At 47.5% G+C, this 22,878-nt stretch overlaps 1 protein-coding gene across 1 annotated transcript in view; it reads left to right on the top strand.

Moving 5' to 3' along the window:
* VAT1L (vesicle amine transport 1 like) overlaps window positions 1-22,878 on the top strand; it is a 133,766-nt gene that overhangs the window by 35,015 nt on the left and 75,873 nt on the right. The window lies entirely within an intron of this gene.

Here is a 22,878-nt window from a genome sequence, read left to right as displayed (position 1 = left end):
ATACCTAGGAAAATATATCTAGGAAAAATATATCTAGGAACACTTCTTCCAAGCTATGTCTGTGTCTGCAAAAACCTCATTTGATCTTTATTCTAGTTGCTTTTAACTCCTTTAGAGTAAATCATGACTGGGTCAAAGAAACCATCTTTATCATAAATATTATAAAGGTTAAATTTGGCCTTGGAGATGGGATTTGTTCATTCAATCACAGTTGAATAAATGTATCCGTTCACAAGGGGATGAGGGCTGAGTAGATGGAGCCCGGTCATTTCCATCCACTGCCTGCGAGGCAGATACTATCACATTCCCACTATGACAAAGAAACGGAGACACAGAGAGGTTAAGTAACTTGTTCCGGGTCTCACAGCCATGAAGAAGAAAGAGCTCGCGTGTGAACTCAGGCCCCTCTGAAAACAGACCCCACGTTTTCAAGGATGAGGCGGTGCTGAGAGTTTGGCAATCCTGGGAGAAGCCCTGCTTCTGCTTAGAGTGAGCTGAATGGATTCTACTCTATGGGTTTTGTTGGCGGGGGGTTTTCCCCAGGAGCTGAGGACGACCTGGGGTTGGCCCAGGAACTGAGGGGTGCTCAGAAGGAGGGGAGGATCTTGTGCTGACAGGCCCAACTAGTCAAGCAGTCATGCAGACTGAGCACTCATGGGAGTTGCCCTTGATGTCAACTGTCTGGTTGAAAGTAAGCGCCAGCTGCCGTGTCGGTGAAGGCAGGGATGGTGTGATCTCTTCATCCCCGTATCCTGAGCACTGAGCCAGGACCCGACACAGGGTGTCAGCTGAAAGACATTGGTAGAGGGAATGAAGGAAGAAAAAGGGAAAGGGAAAAGAAGGGGGCCAAAAAGGCAGCATTGAAGTTATGGAACTTAACAGCCCAGATCCCAGAGCCAGAGCTGGTTTTCATCCTAGTTTCTCTGGTTTCCAGATGAGAGACTTTGAACAAGTACTTTAACTTCCTTGGACCTTGTCTCTTTGTCTGTAAAAAAAAAAAATGGGTATAACACCTATCTCGTCATTTTTATACGGTGTTTTAGAAGAGCGTTATGTAATGGGCTTTGTATGCTATCTGGTACCCAGAAAACTCAACTGTCAGCAGCTATGATTATTATTATTACCATCATGTTAGTATTATCATTATCTGATTAGCCAGCGGGCAGCAACCAGTACAGTCAACTCGTGTGGTTGAAACCTAGAGCAACAGGCAGCTAAGGCCCATCTTAGCTCCCTTTGTGGGTCTTCCCTGACAGCCGGCTGCTGGGTGACCCCGGGGATCACTGGGATTGTCACACAAGCCCCCTTTCAAACATCACTTTCCTCAAACATTAAGACATGATTAGACTTTAAGGAAAATCTAGCTCCATAGTTCCAGCCATTGGACACATGTCAAGAACTCCAAACACATGAACTGGTCTTGGCTGAGTTGATGGCGCTCTGGGGACCCATCCACTTCCCTGGCGACAAACCCAAAAGGCCACAGTTGCTTTTCAGACTATTATTGCCCTTATTAAGATGAAAAATCAGTTCAGTGGGGAAAGAGGGAGCTGCATAGCCAGAAGCAGCCTCGTCTGTTCTCACAGACACCACCAGGATGTCGGCCACATGTCTGGTACCCAGCGCCCCGGCTGGACCCTGCGGCTCACTCCATGACACTCAACACTGTCCACCCCTCCCGCCACTAAACACACACCTGGGCTTCTCAACTGTGTGACAGGATGCTGAGGTGAAATGGAAACCCCATCTTTCTTACACGACCTGGAGCTCTTCTCTCACCCTGCCCCATCCTTCCCACACTTAGTCATAGCCCCCCTACCCCGTTTCTCTCTTCTCTCTCTCTGCCTGGGCTCTTTCTCTGTGTCTGTCTTTCTGTTTCTCTGTATCTGTCTCTCGCTTGCTTCTTTCTTTCTTTCTAGGTGCCTTTCTCTCTTCTTACCTCCCTTTCTTTCTCTTTTTTCTCCTTTCTTCCCTCTTTCTGTCCCCTCCCCCCCGAAGCCTGCAGCCTTGCGGATAGGATGCACATTTCCCTGCCGGCAGGACAGGTCTGTGACTGTAGAACATGGGACTCAGGCACCTGCTTGACCCAGAGAAGACTGTGCTTAGGAATGAAACTTAGAGCTGGTCCCTAACAATGAGGAGGAGACCAGGAGGTAGGCATAGTGGAGGAGGGAAAGGTGACAAGGACCGGCAATGATATGGAATCTGTACATGTGCAAGGAGCTGACCAGGACAGGAGAGAAGGAGAAAGAAGTGGCAGTGAGTGACGGGCAGAGAAGTGACCACATAGCAGCTATGTTGATAATTCTATGCCTGTCCTTACCCTAAAACCCACGTGGAATCAGACAGTTTTGAGTAGAGATTGAACTCGTGGTTGACATTTTCATAAGCTCCCGTGTTGCCAGAGGGGAAAGAGATTGAAGGGGTCAGGGTGTGAGCTGGGTGACGTAGAGATGGCTGTGTTCCAGACTGTTCTCTCCAATTTCCCTCATGAGAGCACTTCGAGAGGGGCAGTATCCAGGACTCTGCTTGGGGCTGGAATCTTCACAGTGTCAAGCCCGGATAACGCTTTCCCATCCCTGTGCCAGCCAGAACATTGGACTATCTCCATGACACGGCCCTGAGCTGGGGCTCTGGGCTTTAGGCCTCTGTGGTGGGCTTCGCCAGCAGCATCGAGGACAAAGAGGTGACGTTATTCTGGGATCGGCTTAAGGAAGGGAAGCTCAAATAAAAGACTAAACCTGTATTTCTCTTTTTTGGGGGCAAGTTACTTAAACTCTTGGGACCTCAGCTTCCTCCTCCTCATCATGAAGTGTTGAAGTGAGCGTTCGGTGAGCTGATTCAGTAGTTCCCAAAGTGTGGTCGCTGGACCACCAGCATCACCTGGGAGCCTGTTAGGAATGCCAGTTCTTGGCGGGCCCCACCCTGGACCTACCACCCAGTCAGACACTGGGATGGGGCCCGCAATCTGCATTTCAACAGGCACCCCTCAGAGGGATGCCAGTGCAAGCTCCTGGCTGAGAACCAGTGTATGGAGAGCTCACACAGAACAGAAGTTCAGGAGGAAAGAGACATCACGGTCACCGTGTGGCGGAGCTCCGGCACGTGTAAGGCCCGGGAAACACAGATGCAGGGAGAGCGTTAGTGTCGCGTCCGTCCCCCGCACCGATGCGGGCTGGCTTCTGTTTATCTTGGCACAGAAGTGGAGAGTCTTCCGTTCCAGACCCACCTGTTTGCAGCTCCGTCTCAGCAACTGATGGGCTGGTTTAACCCCATTGTTTTACCTGCCTGAGCCTCCGTCCCCTCGTGTGCCAGGCTGGCATGAGGGCACCACGCTCCCGCTGTGGTCCCTCAGTCAGCGAGAGGAGACGCTCCCCAGTGCCAAGCCACCCTCCGGAGGAGCATGTGCGGTAAATGGCGCCCGGGATGCGTCCACGCCACGCGCCCCCCCCCCGCCCCCGCAGAGATAACGGTAACGTAATAATGCCCTTGTATGCGCCTCGGCACTTGCTAGTAAAAGCAGACACAGACCAGGGAGTCAGAGCAGGACCTGGCACTTAATACCCACTTAGCTATTTTTAATTGTTCTGTTGGAAATGACGTTTTCATTGCCAAATTCCAATTTTTCAAGTTTTATGAATTTTATGTACAATATATATGTTACAGAGACACGTAAAATTAGGCATGGCAATGTTGTTTGTTTGTTTTTTTTTTTTCTTTTTCACAAGCAAGCTGTCAAGTGCCCTACACCCATTCTTTTACTCATGCTCACAATGGCCCGATGAGGTATATTCTATGGTCATAACACATTCCGAGATTTGGGAAACCAAGTCTTGCTCAAGTGAAGTCAGTTATCTGCAGCCACACGGCTGGCCGAGCTGGAGGTGGATTCACACTCCGATGGGTCCTTCTCCAAGAGTCTGTTTTAAACCACAACGGTAAGGCCAGGAAGTGAGGACGGTGGCAGCAGGTCCAGGTTTACCCATCTGCTCCATGCTCCTGCCTGCTTGCCTGTTTTGGGAGCATCGAAGCGACCTTGCTGCCTGCTGTCTTTTCCGATGGCATACAGGGTCACGTTGGCCTGACTAGCCAGGTGGCAGTAGGGGCAGGGAAGGTGGTGGGTATGCACCGAGCCACTGAGTGGGAGGGATGGCCACGTTACTCCCTGCTTCCCCAGAGCCCCGACAGAAGGTCAAGCCTAGTAGGGTTGCCAGATTTAGCAAATATGGATTTTATCTGGCAATCCTTACTTCCCAGGGGCCCTCTGAGTTCTCCCACAGAAAGTTCTAACCCTTCCAGGGAGTTAATTACACCAGGGAGGCTGAAATCCTGGATTTAGGCGATTAGGAGCTACATCCAGTGAGGAATGCATTAAGGACGGCAAATATTTTAAGCCTCAAGAAAACGCACTGAAAGGAGACCTGTTCTCTAGAGCCCAGCCCCAGGATGAGAAACAGCTACGAGTTCAATGCCAAGACCTGGACTCCCCTTCCGGCACCATGCAGAGGCCAGTTCTTACTCCCTGCTTCTCAGGGCTCTTCTGCAGCCACACAAACCCACAGCATGGAGAGATGACAGCACCCAAAGCCCGGGGCTAGGGACGATGGCGGAGACGAGGCTTCCTCTGCCAGGAAGTACATGAGGCAGGTGGTAGATTCTATTTAATCACTCAGCAGACCTTTACTGAGCATCTACTATGTGCTAGGCAGCATGCTAGCTGCCTAGAAGGCAGTGGCACATAAGGAAGATAGTCACATAGCCGGGTAACAAATACATATACATACATACATGTTTTCTACATATGCATATATGTACAAGTATATATGGATATTTTATATGTGTGTATGTATATATTATATATAAATATGTAATATATATTTTATGTATATATATAATAAAGAAAGGATCAAGATGCTATCATTGAGGATAAGTAGGAAGAGAGATACAGATTGAATCTTCAAAGACAACCTCACTGAGTGAGTGACATTTAAGCAGAGACAAGGAGGCCATTATGTGAAAAGCAAGAAAGAAAGCTCTTTGTGGGCTTCAGAAAGCAGCAAACCCCCCAGGCAGGATTTGCCAAGGGTACTAAGTCGTTGTAAGGGGACAGTTCTCCCTGTCTCATCAGGGTCACTACCCACTAGGCTTTGTGGCAGGCACCCAGACGCCCACCCACACTGCCTCCTGGAGGTTGATGCACAGTCCGGGTTCATGTCAGCATGCACGGAGGTCATTTTCTGGTTTGAGTTTGGCCCTTGCGTGGGCAGACTGGTTGCCTACGGGAGTGACTGCCCCTGGAGCATCCCTCAGCACATGAGCCAGGGGGTTGGGGGATAAATTCCCGGAGCTTCCTCCCCCTTGGTGGGAGGATAAGCATTAGCACCACCCACACAGCCCCTCAGAAGTCCCCACGCGGGATGAGTCCAACTGTTCACCGGTGTAAACCATCTGACTGGCTTCCCCTTCTCCCGGGCTTCTCTACCCCACTTCCCCATCTGACTTCTTCATTCCCATCTTTGGGATTCCCAAGTAAATTACATGCACACAGATCTTCATCTTAGAGTCTGCTCTGGGGAAAACCCAAACTGTCTGAACAAGTCATTTATGATCAGTCAAAGGTTAACTCAAGCAACCCTCCCCATCATCCCCTCAGCCACTCCAACCAACCTCCATATCTACTGTCATGCCTGTCTGTCCGTCTTCCCCTTGCAACCACACACTTTTCAACCCAGCAGGCTTTGCTAGTTCACTTTGTTCCTCTGCCTGGCAAATTCTCATTCATCATTTTAATGTCACCGCCTCTTAGAAGCCTTCCCTATGCTCTCATCTCTGTACCTTCAACATTGTTTTACTGATCTTGTTTTCACCAGACTCCATCCATCCATCCATCCATCTGTCCATCCATCCAACAGATACGTATTAACTATGTCTAGATGCAAAGCACTAGCATGCCATACCTGTCCACAGGTCCTCCTGTCTAGATGGATCTTCCTGATGTCAGAGTAGGTCTTAGGCATCTCTGTGTTTCTAGCACACAACACAGGATCCAGGATGGAGTGGGTGCTTGGCAATTGTTTGATCAAATTAAACTGATGAACTTCACCTGTTCCAGGCAGACAGCATCTGTGTAATGATAATGAGATTTTTAATTATGCAGAGAAGGATACATTTACTAAGTATGTACAATTAATAAATGAGTATGTTTTCATCAAATTGTGAGCCACATGAAGGCACAGTTCCATTCCTTAATATAGCTTGTAGGTCGTTAAACCAGAGACCATGTTTGATTTACCAAAACCAGAATGTATTCTCAAAGCAGAAACGGCCCTTGGCAAGCTCTATTTTATCACTGTGGATCATAGAGTCTGGAATTCCTGCTTTGCCATCCAGCCTTCTCTTTAGAACTGTGCTAACTAAGCCTTCTGACCTCAAAATTTCATACTGGTAGGGTTGCCATTTAAAATACATTACGCGACCCTACCCACAAGCAATATCGTCTAAAGAAAGAGTCAGAGTTCGTCAAGGAAGGACCCAGTCTGTATTGAAACACTGAGCATCTACACTTTGTCCAACAATGCGTTAGACACGAAATATACAGCAGCAGATAAAACAGATTTAGTCTTTGCCTTCTGAAACTTACAGTCAAAGATCTATGTACAAAGATGTTCCCTGAAATACGGCTTATAAAAGTGTGGCATTATTATTTCCTGTAAGACAGGGGTTGGTTAAAAGGAATTATAATAGATCTACATAATGGCAGATTCCCCAGCCATTCAAAATGATGATGTTAAAGAATTTTTCATGACCCACAAAAAATGCTTACAATATAAGCTTAGGAAGAAAACAATAATCAGGACACACAGTGGTATATTCAGTGTGATTCCAGTTCTGCGGACAATCAAACATTGATGTCTCTATGTTGTAAAACTCCGGGCACAAAGTAAGCCAGAATATATAGAGGATTTATCTCTGGGATATGGCATTGTGGTTGGCATTTTTATAATTTCCTGCATTTTCCCAGTTTTATTCTTTACCATGGGCATGAACATGTGTTGCTTTCATAATAATACTTTTTAAAGAGCTTAGTAGAAATCAGAATAGATCCTTCCACTGCAAAATGTGGCATTTCATCCTCTCGCGTATCAGAAGAGCTTGCTAAGATGTTCAGGGTTTGTGCTCTGCTTGGGGAAGTAATAGCTTCCGGCTTGCCAGGAGCTCTTTGGGAGTGAGGAAGCAGACAGGAAGCTCAGACCCTGGGAGGGGTTTACCTTCAGCTTCTTTGCTGATTGCAACCTATAAATATTTAGTGGCCAAAAGCAGTGGGTTTGTGGGTGGGGGGAGGGGTCAAAAGCCAAACCGTCCCCCTCTCCCTCTGTCCCCCATGCTTCCGAAGTACAAACCTGTGGTCCTCCAACTGGGTTGCTCTCATACAGGCCCAGTGAGGCACTAGAAGCTTGGCAATAATGGGCCCGTGTGCACGCTTTTGCTCCAATGGAAGATAAACAGCCTGCCTGCCCACCGGAGTGTGGACTGGGGAGAGCCCTAAAGTGCGGCAGATCACGTGATCCAACTCGCTGTGTGTAAAATGAGAAGGTTAAATGATGCGGCTGCCTAAAGAAAAATACCCATTTACGGGGCCATGCAAGGAATTTGTCTTATGCAGACATGTAAAGAGAGCCTGACCAGCCACTGAACAGTTCTAAAATCGGGTGGCGAAACCCAGGAGACCACAAGGATGACAGCGCTGCCTTTGCAGAGACTGTGAGATGTTGTTATACCAACACTGAGTAGCAGTGGAATTTCTCCCTACTTTTGGGGGGGGCTCTCCTCATCTTTTTGATCTATTTGAGTTTGGTTATACGATAGTAGGCTGTGAACACAGAACTTTCTAGAACTGCCAATGCTCAGGTGGAGGGAGATGGTCCCACCATGACACGTTTCAGAGGATTTCCATCCTACAGGTCCCTGTCCACTGGACAGAGTTCTATTTGCCAATGACAAGAATTGGAGGGACTGGACACGGGAAGGATTCAGGATGTGGGAATGATGTTAGGAATATCAACAGAGCAGTAATGCAGGCTGTGAGACCCCCAAGTGTGTTGGTCAGTGGGCCATGCCTCCTGGGAGCAAAATCTACAGGGAGGCTTCCCACAGCTCAGTGTAAATGAGCAGAACCACACAGTTGCCTGAGAACAGACTGGCTAACCGGGGAGGCCATTCACTCTCCACTCCTGTCTCATCAGGTTGCATCCTGGGAGTACATACTGGGAGCGGAGTCAGGCTTTCTGCCCCACATGGGTGGGTGGAGGGCACCGACCAATAACATCCATAGAAAATGAAAACTCCAAATCTAGGCTTTCGATGCTCTTCATGCCCCCGCCCCGCCTTGTCCCACCATGTGTGACTGCCTGGTCAGAGACTTTGTTGGAGAAACGGAAGAGGGGTCCAGCAGGCAGGCTGCCCACACCTTTGCGGGATCACATCTGTCACTCGTCAGGCCCACCGAGGGGCGGGCACCGTTGGCACGCACGTGTGCGGAAGCTCACGTTCCGAAAGCTCTCGTGACTCGCCCAATTCCAGATGGCTGCTAAGTATAGTCAGGGCTATTCCAAAGGCAATCCATGTCCAGAACCTTCTGCTGGCTGCTAGTATTCCCAGAACGCTGCTGCGTAGCGCGCGGCACACATTCAGTATGCACAGGGCACAACGCCCTGATTTATGTGGTGCACGCTTCAACAGATAAACGTGAACTTGATGGGACTGTGAAAAGCAAACCATGAAAGGACCAGGATGCTGCCTTACTGAGAAGTGCCAAAGGAGCAAAAATGGGATGAGATCCTCTCGCATTCGTCCGTTCCCACATTTTTATGGACACCTTCTGTGTGCCTGGTGTTATGCAAAGACCGTGGGGTCCCAACGGAGGCCACTGAAGCCCTAGGGTTGGACCTGGTGGTGTCACTGTAAGCAAGAGAGAGGCCTTGATACACAAGATCGAGTGTGGAATAATTTCATACTTGCTACATTTGCAGAGAAAATCAGTGAACTTTGAAAGTTTGCTGTTGATGTGGAACTTCCCAAGCTCTGGGAAGTGAGCTGCTCTTTAGAGAGAGTGGGTCTGAGGCTGAAGAAGCCAAAAGCGCCCAGGATGGGGCTGAGCATCCCCGTGGAATTGCCATCTAGACACTGGCCTCTGCACTTCGCACCCCCACAGGCCCCAAGATTAAACGTGCTTTCGTCCAGAGGCATCTGATGCCCCCTCTGCCGGGATGGGCTCTGCAATGCCAGGTTCAGAACCTTGGCCCAGGGGTGTGAAGCTGCAGAAAGAGTCTCGACCTGTGATCTCCAAGGGCAGGCAGGGGGTAGCGGTGCTTTGAGAGTTTGGGTATTTCGTGCGGGGGGCAGTTGCTTTCCGGCGAAGCTGCTGACAGGATCAGAAGGTCAGGCTCCTGTTCCTGTCCAGGGCTCTGATTAATGAGGTGCCTTCAACAAACAGGGACGCTCGGGAAAAGGCATGCAGGCATGCAGGCACACCGCTGAGCTGTGGAGACTGAAATCTGAGTGAAGATGCTTCCTTTCTGCCTGGCACGGAGGCACCCCATCTCCCCAGATCTCTGCAGTTGGGGCGCAGGCAATGTAGTCAATGGGCAAAGCTGGGAGTAGGGCACGCAAGCATATACTTCCTAAGCCCCTGCTTGGTATGCAACTCTGTGCAGAGCTTTTTCTGTGTGTGTCTATTAACACTCATTCAACCTTGTGAGGTAGGTGTTATCCCAGTGTTAAAGATAAGCTGTCTGTTCAGAATAAGTGGGCCACTGTCCCTCAGGTGATGAGTGGTGGACCCAAGGATCAAAGTCCCACAGATGCTGACATCTTTGCTCTCCTCTTCTGGCCACCTTGATTTTCCTTGACTTAATATTAGGGGGACAACTCTAATATGTAGGGTGACCCGATCTGCCTGGGGCACTTCCAGTTTATACCTCTTGGATGGGGAAAGGTAGTAATAGTATCCCCCTTTACTCTCAAAGAATATCCCAATTTAGATGAGAAACTCTATGCTCACTCTACCTAACAAGGTTTTGGTGGAAATAGATGCATTTATCAAAACCACAGACCCAAAGTGCAGGTACAAATTGTCATTTGGCTAGAAACGTGAATCCGGCATCCCACCACGCAAATGTAATCATCCAGGAAATTTATCCAGATGCACTGTGTGGAAGGCAGCCAGCCTGGAAGTGGTTCTGCCCCACCATGATTTGGAGCCCTGTGAAGGAGACTTTGCCATCTGGTGGGCTGGACTGGCTCCCTGGCTAGGATTCGTCACATGGTTGCTGGAATCCAAGTCTCAGGCAATGTGGGAGTCTATGAACTAGGGATTGGCCTACGGCCACCCGTGGCTTCCATTAGTTCATAAGTAGTACTGATGGGAGACCCAAGATTTGAGTCTGTGATCCCCATGAGGGCTGCGTAGTAGGGTCACCATATGCGGTTGGGCAAGTTGTATACTGCGCAAAACCACTCAATCCCTGGGACAAAAGAGGGATGCTGTTTTGTATTCTTTTATTAGATGGTCAGTCAGATGTGGCCACAAGAGGAGATAAAGGAGAGGCTCAGGAAAACAAGGTTTATTATACCCACAGGTCCTAAAGACATGGGGGCACATAGGACCACATGGGAAAGACACCAGGGTGTTCAGGAGGCAGAGGACAGCAATAGTAAATGCACTTTATTGGGGTTTCTGTGGAAAAGCAAAGCAGAACAGTATGGGCAGCTTAGGCTAGTGTGAATAATTTCAGTGGGGTCTGGGCTATAGGGATGGTCTCTATTTCCCTGGAATCTGGCCCTGGGGTGATCCAGGCAGAGGAATATTGCCTCCGGGGTATATGGACCAGAGAGAGGATGTCTGGCTCTGGGTTCATGAGCTTGCATATCGATGGCATGCTCCCAACTGAGCCTTTTTTAAATTTCTAAGATGGGCTCGCCCAGGGAAGGAGGGTGCCCCCCCACCTCAAGCCAGAAAGATTCTTTAAGATGCCAAAACATGTAACTAACAGAAAATTCAAAAACTTTACAACATAGATGCCCCCATTGCAGTTGCCAGAACTCCCAGCGGTGCCTGCCAGGAGGTAGGGGAGTGAGGAGTGGTGGCCAGACATCAGACCCTTCCAAGCCTGCTACCTGCCCTGCCCCTGACAGTCATAAATCCCAAAGGAGCCGAGAAGAAGCTGTAGAGCCGGGAACTCGAAGCCTGAGATCCTAACACAGCACATAGCAGTCTTTCCTGTGGGAAGAACAGAACGGCCCTAAATTGGACTGTCGGCCGGGCCCTGTCCTAAGCATTCTAGTCTGCGCTCAGCAACACTCTTCATAGTTGGCTTCTTCTCCATTCTATGGATGAGACCGCTGCAGCCCAGAGAGGTGAAGGATCTGGCCAAAGTCACACAGCCTGGCAGTGGGACAGCAAGATTTCAGATTCAGGTTTGCCTCACTCGAAGGTGCTCATCATCACTCAGCAGGGAAATGCAAATCAAAACCACATGCGATACCCCCCCCCACCTGCTAGGATGGCTATCCTCAAAAACAACACACAAAGTACGTGTGGCAAGGATGGGGTCGAAAAGGAACCCTTATGTACTGTGGGTAGGAACGCAAATTGGTACAACCGTTACGGAAAACACTATGGAGGCTCCAGAAAACATTAAAAATAGAACTGCCCTTTGATCCAGCAATTCCACTTCTGAGTATCTGTGTAAAAGAACGGAAATCGAGGGGCACCTGGGTGGCTCAGTCAGTGAGCATCTGTCTTCGGCTCAGGTCATGATCCCAGGGTCCTGGGACTGAGCCCTCCCTGCTCAGCGGGGAGCCTGCTTCTCCTTCTCCTCCCGACTCATGCTTTCTGTCACTATTTCTGTCTCTCTCAAATAAAGAAATAAAATCTTACAAAAAATAAAAATAAATAGAAGAACTGAAATCAGGACCTTATCTGCACTCCTACATTCACTGCAGTTAGTATTTACAATAACGAAGACATGGAAACGACCTAAATGTCCTTCAACAGATGAGTGGGTAAGCAAAATGTAGTATAGGCAGACAGCAGAATATCATTCAGCCGTAAACAGGAAGGCTCTCCTGCCTTTTGCGACACCATGGATGAATCAGGAGGACATTATGCTACAGGAAATGAGCCAGAAGATCTTATGTTAAACGTTATCACAAACAAAGAGGACAGAGGGAAGGAGGGCATAAGCTCTGCCCTCTTCACAAATGTTTAAGTAGTCGGTGCACTCTTGTTAACCAGAGGCTCTATGCGGTACAGGACCTCGCCAGGGCTCATTCGTCTTATGTAACTAAAACCACGCACCCTTTGATACATCTCCACTCTGCTACCTCCAGCCCCTCCCACCCTCTGCTTCTGTGACCTGGAGTGTTTTAGATTCCTGATCTAAGTGGGATCGTGTAGGATTTGTTCTTCTGTTGGTGGCATTGCTTACTGAGAGTTTCAAGGGATGTTTGCATTAAATTCATGAATATGTATATATTAAATATGTATAGCCTTTTCCTTTTAATCTCACTCCAAGTTTGTATTTTTAAAGTCCCTATTCTCTCCGCCCTGTATGCTGAGCTCCTTCCGGAAGGCCCTTGGAGATGCTGTGCTCTGGCCCTTCCTGCTAATACGAGCAACTCAAGCTGAAATGGCAGGAGGGTTAGGACTCAGGATTTCTCTTTCTTCTCTGCCTACCATCCTCTCCTTCCTTCTTTTCTTTCTTTAGAGAAAGGGAGGAGGTAAGAGGGAGACGAAGAGAATCTTTATTTTTTTTTTAAGATTTTTTTATTTGACAGAGATCACAAGTAGGCAGAGAGGCAGGCAGAGAGAGAGGAGGAAGCAGGCTCCCTGCTGAGCAGAGAGCCCGATGCGGGGCTCGATCCCAGGACCCTGGGATCATGACCTGAGCCAAAGGCAGAGGCTTTTAACCCACTGAGCTACCCAGGCGCCCCGAGGAAGAGAATCTTAAGCAGGCTCTGCACCTAGCACAGAGCCTGACTTAAGGCTCGATCTCACAACCCTGAGATCAAGACCTGAGCCGAAATCAAGAGTCAGATGCTTAACCAACTGAGCCACCCAGGAGGCCCAGGACTTAGCATTTCTGCTCCTGTGTGTCCAGGGCTCCCTTTGGAACCAGCCTATTTCAGGTCTTGCTCGGAAGAGGGGGCCTCATACAATCTGTTTCCCTAAGGTCCTACTTCTGCATCTCTCCCAACCCCTGTCTTGGGGCTACCCTTCCTTTTTGCTCAAACAAACAGGCACCATGTTGTTGGACCCTCAAACACACACGACGGGATACAAGACTGGCCTCCCTCTGGATCAGAGCAGAAGGCTGAGCTGCTACCAGCACAACCTCTCAGTTGGACCCTCTGTTCATGGGACCACCTCCTAGGAGGAACTTCAGAGAAGTTGAAGTCCCTTCTCTCCCACCCTCAGTCCCCAAGCTGTGTGTTGTGCTCAGTGCTGCACAGTACTTAGGAGACCCCGCTGTGCTGAGACCAAGGGCTTTAGGCATCGGGAGGGGAGCTGGGCTTGTGCCTGGCATGGGAGTAATTTTTGCCCAATCCCTTCAGGAACACATCCCCCTGTCCCCAGAGGTGACCAGATTCTGAGAAGCTGGCCTCCACTGGCAGGTGGGCATGGGTGGGGGGAGGGAACCAGGGCAGCATCTGCAAGACACTGAGCTAGGAGGAACCAAGGCTGTGATCCAAGTAGAATAAGGCTCTGGTGACTGCGAGAAATAGATTTCTACAGTCACACCTGTTTGACCCTAATGTTCTCTCTCTATCCCTCCCTCATCTTTCCTTTCTCCCCATTCCATGCATATGCTTGAATAGAAAAACAAGAAAATATTTATTCTTGGCAGGCACGTAAGTTTCCCCCCATCTCTGATAAAAAGTCGTAACTGCCAAATGGGTCTGGGGTAGACTTTGTCCGCATCCAGCGGAGGGATAAAGCAAAGAAGGGCTTGCTTGCATCCCCAGTCCCAGCTGTGGATCACCCTCTGACCTTGAGAGTCCTCTCTGACCTTTGCTATTTGTTCTCCAGACTTCTGTTTACTGCTCTCTCCTACATTCAACACGCAGTCACTGGGAACTAAGCAGTGGGCTCAATGTGCTAGATAGAAAGGGCAGTAAGAGGTGGTCCTCACCTTAAGGAGTTGACACCTGGTGGGAGATGCAAAAAGAGATATTTTCTCAAAAAGAAGAGAGAGAGACAGAGGTGAAGGAAGAAGGGAAGGGAGGAGGTGAGTGAGGAGGGGAGGGGAGAGAAGAATCATCACAGCATGGAGTAAAAGATGGTTGAGCCGTGATGTGTGTGACTTTGGGGGCAAAGCAGGAGACATTAACCCCTTCTGGGGATTCCCTAGGAGGGCTTCCTGGAAGAGGCAGCTTTGAAGGGCAATAGGGGAAAAGTTGCTTATTGAGAACCTGCTGTGGGTCAATCTTGGGGAGTCACATCACTTATGTTGTCTCCTGAGTTCCACACTTGACCTCATGAAGTAGACTTTGTCATCCCTGATTTAAATAAGAGGACGCGGAACCTTGCAGGTTAGGCGGCCGCTCCAGGACTGAACCGGGTGTGGAGCCAGGAGTTTTAGGTTGCTCTGCAACCTCTGATGTGTTTCATTTCTATTCCATGTACTAGTGGTCAAGAACAAAGAACTCAGGCTTAGTGACAAGGAGGTCTGGGTCTAAATGCCACCATTTCTGGTTGCTAGTACTTACTTTCTGTGCCTCCATTTCTGAGCCTGTCTTCATGGTGGGAGTATGATGTTGAGAGGGTAAAATGAGATGTTTGAAGTGCCCTCAGGGCTTGAACAAGAGTCACAAGCCAGTAGGAGAGGGTTCCCCTTCCTTCTCTCTCTTCAGTCTTCAGACCCACAACTGTCCTGGAGCCAGACACCGTGGGTTCAGTTCTTGTCTTGGTATTGCTGTGTGACTTTGGGCATTTACACAACTGCTCCGTGCCTCAGTTCTTTCATCTAGAAAATGAGGACGAAACAGCCCTCAGCCTCCTGGAGGCTGTGATGCAGATCAGAGGAGCTGTGTTTGTGAAGCACAGAGACCCTGACTGGCATACAGGAAACTCCGCGTGCAGATGAGGTGGAATAAATAAACCTACACTTGTCACCGCTCTGCCCTACTGCGTCTCAACTGAGCGCCCCCAGAATGAGCTCAGTGCAGAACAGGCAGGGGAAAAGGTCTACATATTCACCCTTGCAGTCTCAGATGGGCAGAGCTGTGAATGGCTTGGAAAACCTGGATGTTCAGCGGCAGAGCTGAGCCCTGCGGAGCAGGGGGGACTGAATTTCTCCAAGTGCCCAGAACTTCAGACCCTGCTAATGGGGATGGCGAATTATTTTCTCTCCTTGCACCTCTGACTCACAGAAGACTGTGTGAGTCATGCCTGATCTATAGGGTCCCACATCGCAAACCCACGGGCTGTGATGTCAATCCCAACTAGGAAAAGGGGGGTTGTTATGATGCCATCATTGACCACACTGGTAGAAGGGAAACTTTATAGAGTGCTGGACCTCAGCAAAAGGCTACACATTATAAATATACAGAATTATAAATTCTATAAATATATATTAATAACAAGGCCCTACCTTGGTTTTAAATAAAATATCTGATATTAAGATATTGTGAGCATCATGGGGGGGCTCAGCCTCTAAATCATGTGGAGCAGAGTGGGTGCCAATACGGATGATATGTATCAGTGGTTCTCAATGTGAGGTGCGTCAGAATCTTCTGGAAGGCTTGTGAAAACTCAGAATCTCAGGCCCTGCCCCCAGAGTTTCTGATTCTGGATTTTTTTTTTCCTGATTTTTTTTTTTTAAGATTTTATTTATTTATTATATAGAGAGAGAGCTAGCAGGAGTGGGAGGAGGGGCAAAGTGAGAGGGAAAAGCAGACTCCTTGCTGAGCAGGGAGCGCAACACAGGGCTCTATCCCAGGCCCCTAGATCAGAAGGAGGGGAGGGGAGAGAAGAATCATCATGGCAGACACCTAATCAGCTGAGCCACCAGGCAGCCCTGAGGGGCCGTGTAACCCTTCCAACAAATCTGCAGAGGACGCTGGTGCTTCTGGTTCCAGCACCACTTACTGAGAAGCCCTGATCTATATAATAAATAAAAGTAGGAAATAAAGATACTATCCACCATGTCTTCCCTGGAATGTGTCTACTGCTTTTTTGGATTAAAAAAAAAAAAAAAAAAAAAAAGCGGCCGTACTTCTATCTTGAGCAATTGGTTCCTCCTTTTCTCTCGTCCTTCAGCCGAGGGGCTGCTGGGGCTCCTTGCGGTCGCAATTCTCTGCACACGTATGTTAAAGGGAGTGTCGTGGGCAGAACAACAGGTCTGCAGTGCAAACAAGATAAAGAAAAAGAAACCTGATTCCTAGAGTGTACTTGGTGAGAACATGGCATATTCTTTGCTGCCTTTGATGGCGAGTCACATGGATCAGCCCCCACAGTGGGATTTGAATTTCCTCTCCTTGTAACAATCGAGTCCACTGAATTGTTGAACAGCGAATGACAGCACTGATCCGAAATAAATGGCTCTAAACCTGTCTCTAAACCCAGTGTTGGAATCTATGTTGTCATAAGAAAAGCAAAAGCTCAGCTCCGGTATGCAGTGTACAAGATTCTGTAAAAATGTTCAGTTAGCATTCTCAGTCTAAGGGCCTCTATGCATTGACAGAGATGAAAAGAGAAACTGACAATTCTTTGGAAGAAAACAATCTTTCCTTGCCATTTACCCGAGGAATCCTGTCAGTCTTTCACAAGCTCACTTTGCTAATTCTTTTCCATTCTTTGACGCTGCACGAGTAAGCTGTTTAAAAGTGAAGACAACTTTGGAAGAGATAAACATAATCTTATTTTTTGAATGATCTCAGAAATGGTCAAGTTAGCAATAGAAGGCTCCATTTTTTTCACCAGACTTAGGGTAATGAGCAAACTTGCATTCTTTTTTGAGAGGCTTCTTCAAAAAGATTTTCTTTAGCAGCTGAAGAAGTGGTCCGTGTGCACTGGGAATCTTAGGACTGGAGAGGACATAGAGACCAAGTCTACTTTCCATTTTATCTGTTCTTTCCCCCACATGTCTTTTAGCACATGCCTCTTGTTTTCTGTACATTTGGGAAAATGTAGTGTACAAATGTGGTCTTATATCAGTGGTTCAGTCTTTGAAATTGGTGTTCTCAGCATCCTGCTTTAGGTTTATAATTGTACTTTTAATTCTATACTTATTTTATTAAAATAGTTGTCTTTACAAGAATGCAGGCTCCAGGATGACAGGACCATATATAACTTGCTAACCTTTATCTTTCCAGCACCCTTCACAATGTCTAATCTGTTAGAGGCACTTACTAACTAGCCCCAGTGATAGAATGAATGACTCCATGAAGTAACCGAGGAACCAAGATTCAAAGGATGACTAGACACCAGACAGGAGAAAAGACAGGGAAAAGGTTCTATGCAAAAGTCCTGTGGTGAGAAAGGGGTGACACTTAGCAAAGACTGAGCATTCTTCCAAATGGCTGAAGCTAGACTTTGGGTATATGATGGGAAATAAATCCAAGGAGGAAGTTGTCATTTGTGTTATAGAGAAAGCCATCCATTCCTCGTGTCTTCTTAGTTGAGTCTGTGATGCTGATTTCTAAATTTCAATGCATTGACCAGATCCACGATCCTACATTCCCATTGAAGGGGAACCCAGAATTTCTACCACGCTCAGTCCTAATCCCAGAGCAATGAAAGCAAAAACCTGCCATTTCCTGAGTACTTTGTATGTACCACTCAGTATACTAAGCCTTTTCTGTAGATGCATTTGCTCCTCCAATCATTTGTCTGCTGTGCCCGGCTTTTCCGGAACAGGATCTTACTCTGAACCACTCGTCTGTTGATAAGGGTCGGATTCCAGTGACCCCAAACCGCTCCCTTGTAAATACTGTCCTTGGATTTCTCATTGTTGCGCACTACTTGGGGGACCCTGGCGGCCCTGGAATTATGACTGAGCTGGTGGAAGTCTGTTAACCCATATGAACCTGAGACAGGGCTATTTTAAGAGGGGCTCAGAGAAGCCTTCCAGATTGATGCCAAGGACCCAGGGTTCTCTAAGTCTTCAGTTCCATGTCTGCAACTCAAGTGCTTAGCTGGACACATAAGAAGACTAATGGCAGAGTGGCTCTGGGGTCAGGGAGACCTGAGTTTGACCCCCGGGCCTTATTACTTACAAGCCAGATTACCCTGGACAAGTTCCTTTCCCCGTCTGAATTCCTATGTTCAGGTATAAACAGGAAATAAAAGCATTTACTCTAAACGTGGTTTGGGGATTGAACGGAGCCCTTAAGCACAGTATCTGGCCTACAGTGAGGCAAAGGGAACAGCAGCTGCTGTACTTGCTAGCCACAGGCAAGGAAGGCAAATGCTCGCTGCAGAATTCTTACATTCTAAAGAGGGACAGGAAAATCAATTAAAAACAAGTATGTGCAAAGCTCCATTTGCTGCTGTTGCTGGGAGAATGGATTGTCTTGTTCATTTTATGTTCTGGGTCTGTAGGTAAATTGCAAAATCCTTTTTATTGAAAATTCATTCCGTCTTCCACAAATGTTTATCGAGTCCATGCTGTTTTCTAGGCACGTGGGAGAAACAAGGATAAATTAGATGCTAATCCAGCACTCACCTTGGGACTTGGAAAAGGGAGAGTACAGATTTTCTGTAAATGTGAGGGAATGCACACATCCTGCTTCCCTACAGAATGCTGAGTATTATTTACTTTAGATCACCGAGGATCTTGCAAGGGCCTCTCGTTGCCTTAGTGCGTTAAGAGAGAGCTCAAAGCGGGGGTGCTACAAACAGATGTCCGCTGAACTTGCTTTTCTCCCCAGGATGATTTATATCATAATTCAAATTATGATATAATATTATATATAATACTTGTATATTATGCTAATTATATATTGTATGTGATGATGTACTATTACACTAATTATATATTACAAGTAGAATATTATAATAGATATTATATATGTATGCATATAATACTGATTATACATATATACACATAATACTCATATTATTCTAATTATACATGATATTATGTATTTATTTCTGTATTTTATATTATATAAAATATTCACATATTATGTTATATAATTGTATAAATACATAAGTAATCCAGTTACTTATATGGTCTCATTGTGCTACCACACCTATCTTTTCCTTAAAAATGGAAACGGTAAAGTTCTGCTCAGGTCAGATGCTATACATTAACTGAACCTGTGCTTTACACCTACTGTGCAAGGCTAAAGGAATGGCAATCTGCGAAGTGATGGGGGTTCCCGCATTACATCACATTCCTGTAGTTTCTCATGCATCCATTGGATAAGCGTTACCAAACACCTGTCAGATGCCAGGCTCTGCCCTGGGCACTGAGGTACAGACCCAGATATGGCATGGTCCCTGGCCTCACGGGGCTCACAGATGGGTCACTCAGCAGCCCCCTTCCAGAAGGCATTGGTGGCCGATGTCCTGGAGGAAGGAACCACCAGTCTATGGTGGCACAAAAAGAGGCAAGCGACCCTGCCTGGGAAGGATTTCTGGAAGAGGAGTTGCCTAAGGGGGAGTGGCCATGCTCTGAAGATGGAAGTGGAAGGACAGGCATGACAGGTAGGGGACAGCATGTGAGGACCTAGTGTCCATGTTAAAATAGTGTGATACGTTCAAGAGATCAGGATGGTAGATTTGCTGACATACTGTCAGGTACTGCTGACATAAAAGCAAGAAAAATAATAATGGTATTCCTAGGACAGTGATGGCAAGTACGGAGCGTTCACTGTTGTGAGGCTAAGCCCTTGGATGCGTTATGTCAAACAGGCCCACCGAAACCTTAGAGCACAGAGAGCCTTACACTTTGCATATCGAGATGCATGACCAGAAGAACCGAAAGGTTACTCGAGCTTGCTCAGCTGGCGAGTACAGCAGATCAAGGTCTGCCATCTTACCCTAGTGGCCTTGGAGCAGGTGTGTAAACCCAGTCTCCTCTTCAGCAAAGTCAGGTGAAAGTATCGTTCTGAGAACACCATGGAATGAGGGATCGTGGCAAATTTCAATCCACGGTGGATCAAGTGCCTTGTTCTGTTAGGGAGCGGATGCTGGAAAAGTGGAGGGACAGCATGTTCTAGCATGTTCTGAGGCAGATGGGGGCAGATCCCAGAAGCCCAGCCTGCGATAAACTTAAGGGTGTGCTTTTCACTCTGCAAGCCATGGCAGGCACTGGGAAGTTTTGAGACAAATAGTGAGGTGCTCAGTGTTGTGTTTGAGAAAAATCACGCTGCCCATGGTGCCAAGGACACAAGGGACAGCCAGGTGTCCACAAGTGCGTCGTCGTCGTCCAGGCAAGGAAGTTCAACAACCCAGATGAACAAGTAATAGTCACAGAGACGTGAGTAGAAACAAGGCACTAACCGGATATGGGGCTGAAGAGGAAGAGCCAGGTGACCCCGGCTTCCTGACTTTAGCCTAGCGATACGTAAACGGTACAAGTTTCAGCCACTGAGGCAGGAGATGCAGAAAGAGGAACGTTATGGGTTGAATCGCACCCCCCCGCAAAACCGTATGTTGAAGTCCTAACCTCCAGTATCTCAGAAGGTGCCTTCATCTGGTGGTAGGGACTTTATAGAGGTAGTCAAGTTTGAAATGAGGGTAGGTCCTAATCCGCTGTGACTGGAGTCCTTGTAAGAAGGGGAAATTTGGACATAGGTTGGACACCATGGAATGAGGGTTGCACAGCACCGGGATCATGGTGAATGGCAATCAGTGGTGGTAGAGGGAGGACCATGTGAAAAGGCCTAAGGAGAAGACAGCCATTTACAAACCAAGGAGAGAGGCCTGGGCCAGACCCCTCCCTCACAGCCACTGGAAGGAAGCAACCCTGCCAACACCTTGGTTTTGGACTTTTAGCCTCCAGAATGGTGAAAAACTTCTGTTGTTTAAGTCCCCCAGTCTGTGGTATTTTGTTAAAACAGCCCCAGCAAAGCAATAGGAGTAACTCATATGGAGAGAGCTAAGAGTTATGTTTTAGATGAGTTGACTGTGATGTGTTGTTTTTGGACAGCTAGGTGGAGACCGGCACCAAGTGGTCATTCAATACACAAATCTAAGACTTGGTGGGGGACTTGGGGCCAGAGAATAGACAGTGAGGTGTGTCAGTCATTTCTGGCCCTCCTGCATCCGTCCATAGCATAGTTTGACCAGTACATAATAGGAATTTGAAAAAGTAGTTGAGTAGATAAATGTCATGGTGGCCTACGGACAGTGGGCTGGAAGGACCACACAGATCCTGGAACTATTTCTAATCTCCCATCCCAGCACAGATGAGGTTAGCTCAAGCCCTGCTAAATTTTAGAGGACTGCAACATGGAATGCTGATATTTCCACTCACCAAGAAGGATAGTCCCCTCTTTGTTCTCTAAAATCAAGTGATTAAAAAAAAATTAACCAAATGTCAAAGGTATTCTTAGAAGAGAGAATGATAGCCTGACAGGAGTCTTAAGTTCATGCCCATGTTCTGAAATGCTGACCCCCCCAAGTCAGTAAAATGTCTATTTTAGGCAGCAGCTTCAAAGGAAGTCTGCTTAGCTTAAAATGTCAAAATAAGTAGACAGCATGGCATTACAGAAAATGGCAAGATCCAGAAGTTAGGAGACCTTGCTTCCAATTGCGATCTGCCTCTGAAGAATTGGGTCCGCTTAACCTTTCTGAGTCACCTTTCCCTCATCTGTGGAACAATGATGGGGAAGGGGTAATTGGATGATCTTCTAAGTCTGACATTCTAGGATTCAGTCAATGTTGCCGTTCATTGCCAGCGTTAGGAAGAATAACATTTCCAAAAATAGACCTGCCAACCTGATTTAGTCCACCAACATGAAGACACATCATGAAGTGATAGGCAGAAGTTAATATCCCAGGTGCCTTTGGTAGAATAATCCCTGCCTCCTTAAGATGGGAGACAGAAGACTGGAAAGAAAACTTGGTTTTAGAATGCACCTTCATTAGCAGCAAACTGGATTTTTGCTGGAAGGTTTCTGGACTCACATGATCACCGTATTTTGTCCAATGACTTACAATTCTGACCATACTGAAAAAGGATGTGGAAAAATCACCCACTCCTAACGATGTCTGTAATTTCTCTTAGACCATTCAACATTTAAACCTTATGCATATGCCTTTTCTTTGTATGCCTGAATGTCTCAGCCATGAAAGGGACCAGAGGGTTAAGATTTATTGAGTAACTTATATTAAGTGTCGTGTTTTGGGCCAGCGTTTGGCCTGTGTTATTCATGGTCTTGTTTAATGTGCCCCGGATTGGATGCTGTCACCGTAGCTTCTCTGCATACGACACTGCCACAGGTTGCGTGCTTCGGGCTTCTGTCTAGCTGTGGGAGCGTGCTTGGTTCGTGAGAACAAGCCAGACGTACCTGGGAGTTACTGCTGCAGGAGCAACTCCTGACTGATGGCAGATGGAAATTTCGGGAATAAATAGTCCAGCCTGCTCACCTTGTGTTTGGGGATAACTCCGAGGTATATTCTGTACCTGATCAGGGAACGCCTCAGAGAGACTGAGTTCCATTTACCCAGGGTGGGTGCTGACTCAATAGCACACCCTTTACTGGCTGCCTTCTGTTTCTGTCTCGATACCCCAGTATTTCCTGTGGTCATACTCCAGATCAAGTACTGACTCTCAAATCCCTGCCGCAGGGTCTGCTTCTGGGGGATCCCTGCTAAGACATCTCCCCAAGATCCTATGGAGTATGTACCACTATTGTTAATTA

The sequence above is a fragment of the Lontra canadensis genome, unplaced genomic scaffold (assembly GCF_010015895.1).
Source record: "Lontra canadensis isolate GAN:19392208 unplaced genomic scaffold, GSC_riverotter_1.0 scaffold8, whole genome shotgun sequence".
Classification (NCBI taxonomy): Eukaryota; Metazoa; Chordata; class Mammalia; order Carnivora; family Mustelidae; genus Lontra; species Lontra canadensis.
Note: the sequence above shows the minus strand (reverse complement) of the source record. Positions and strands in the feature narration are given on the sequence as shown.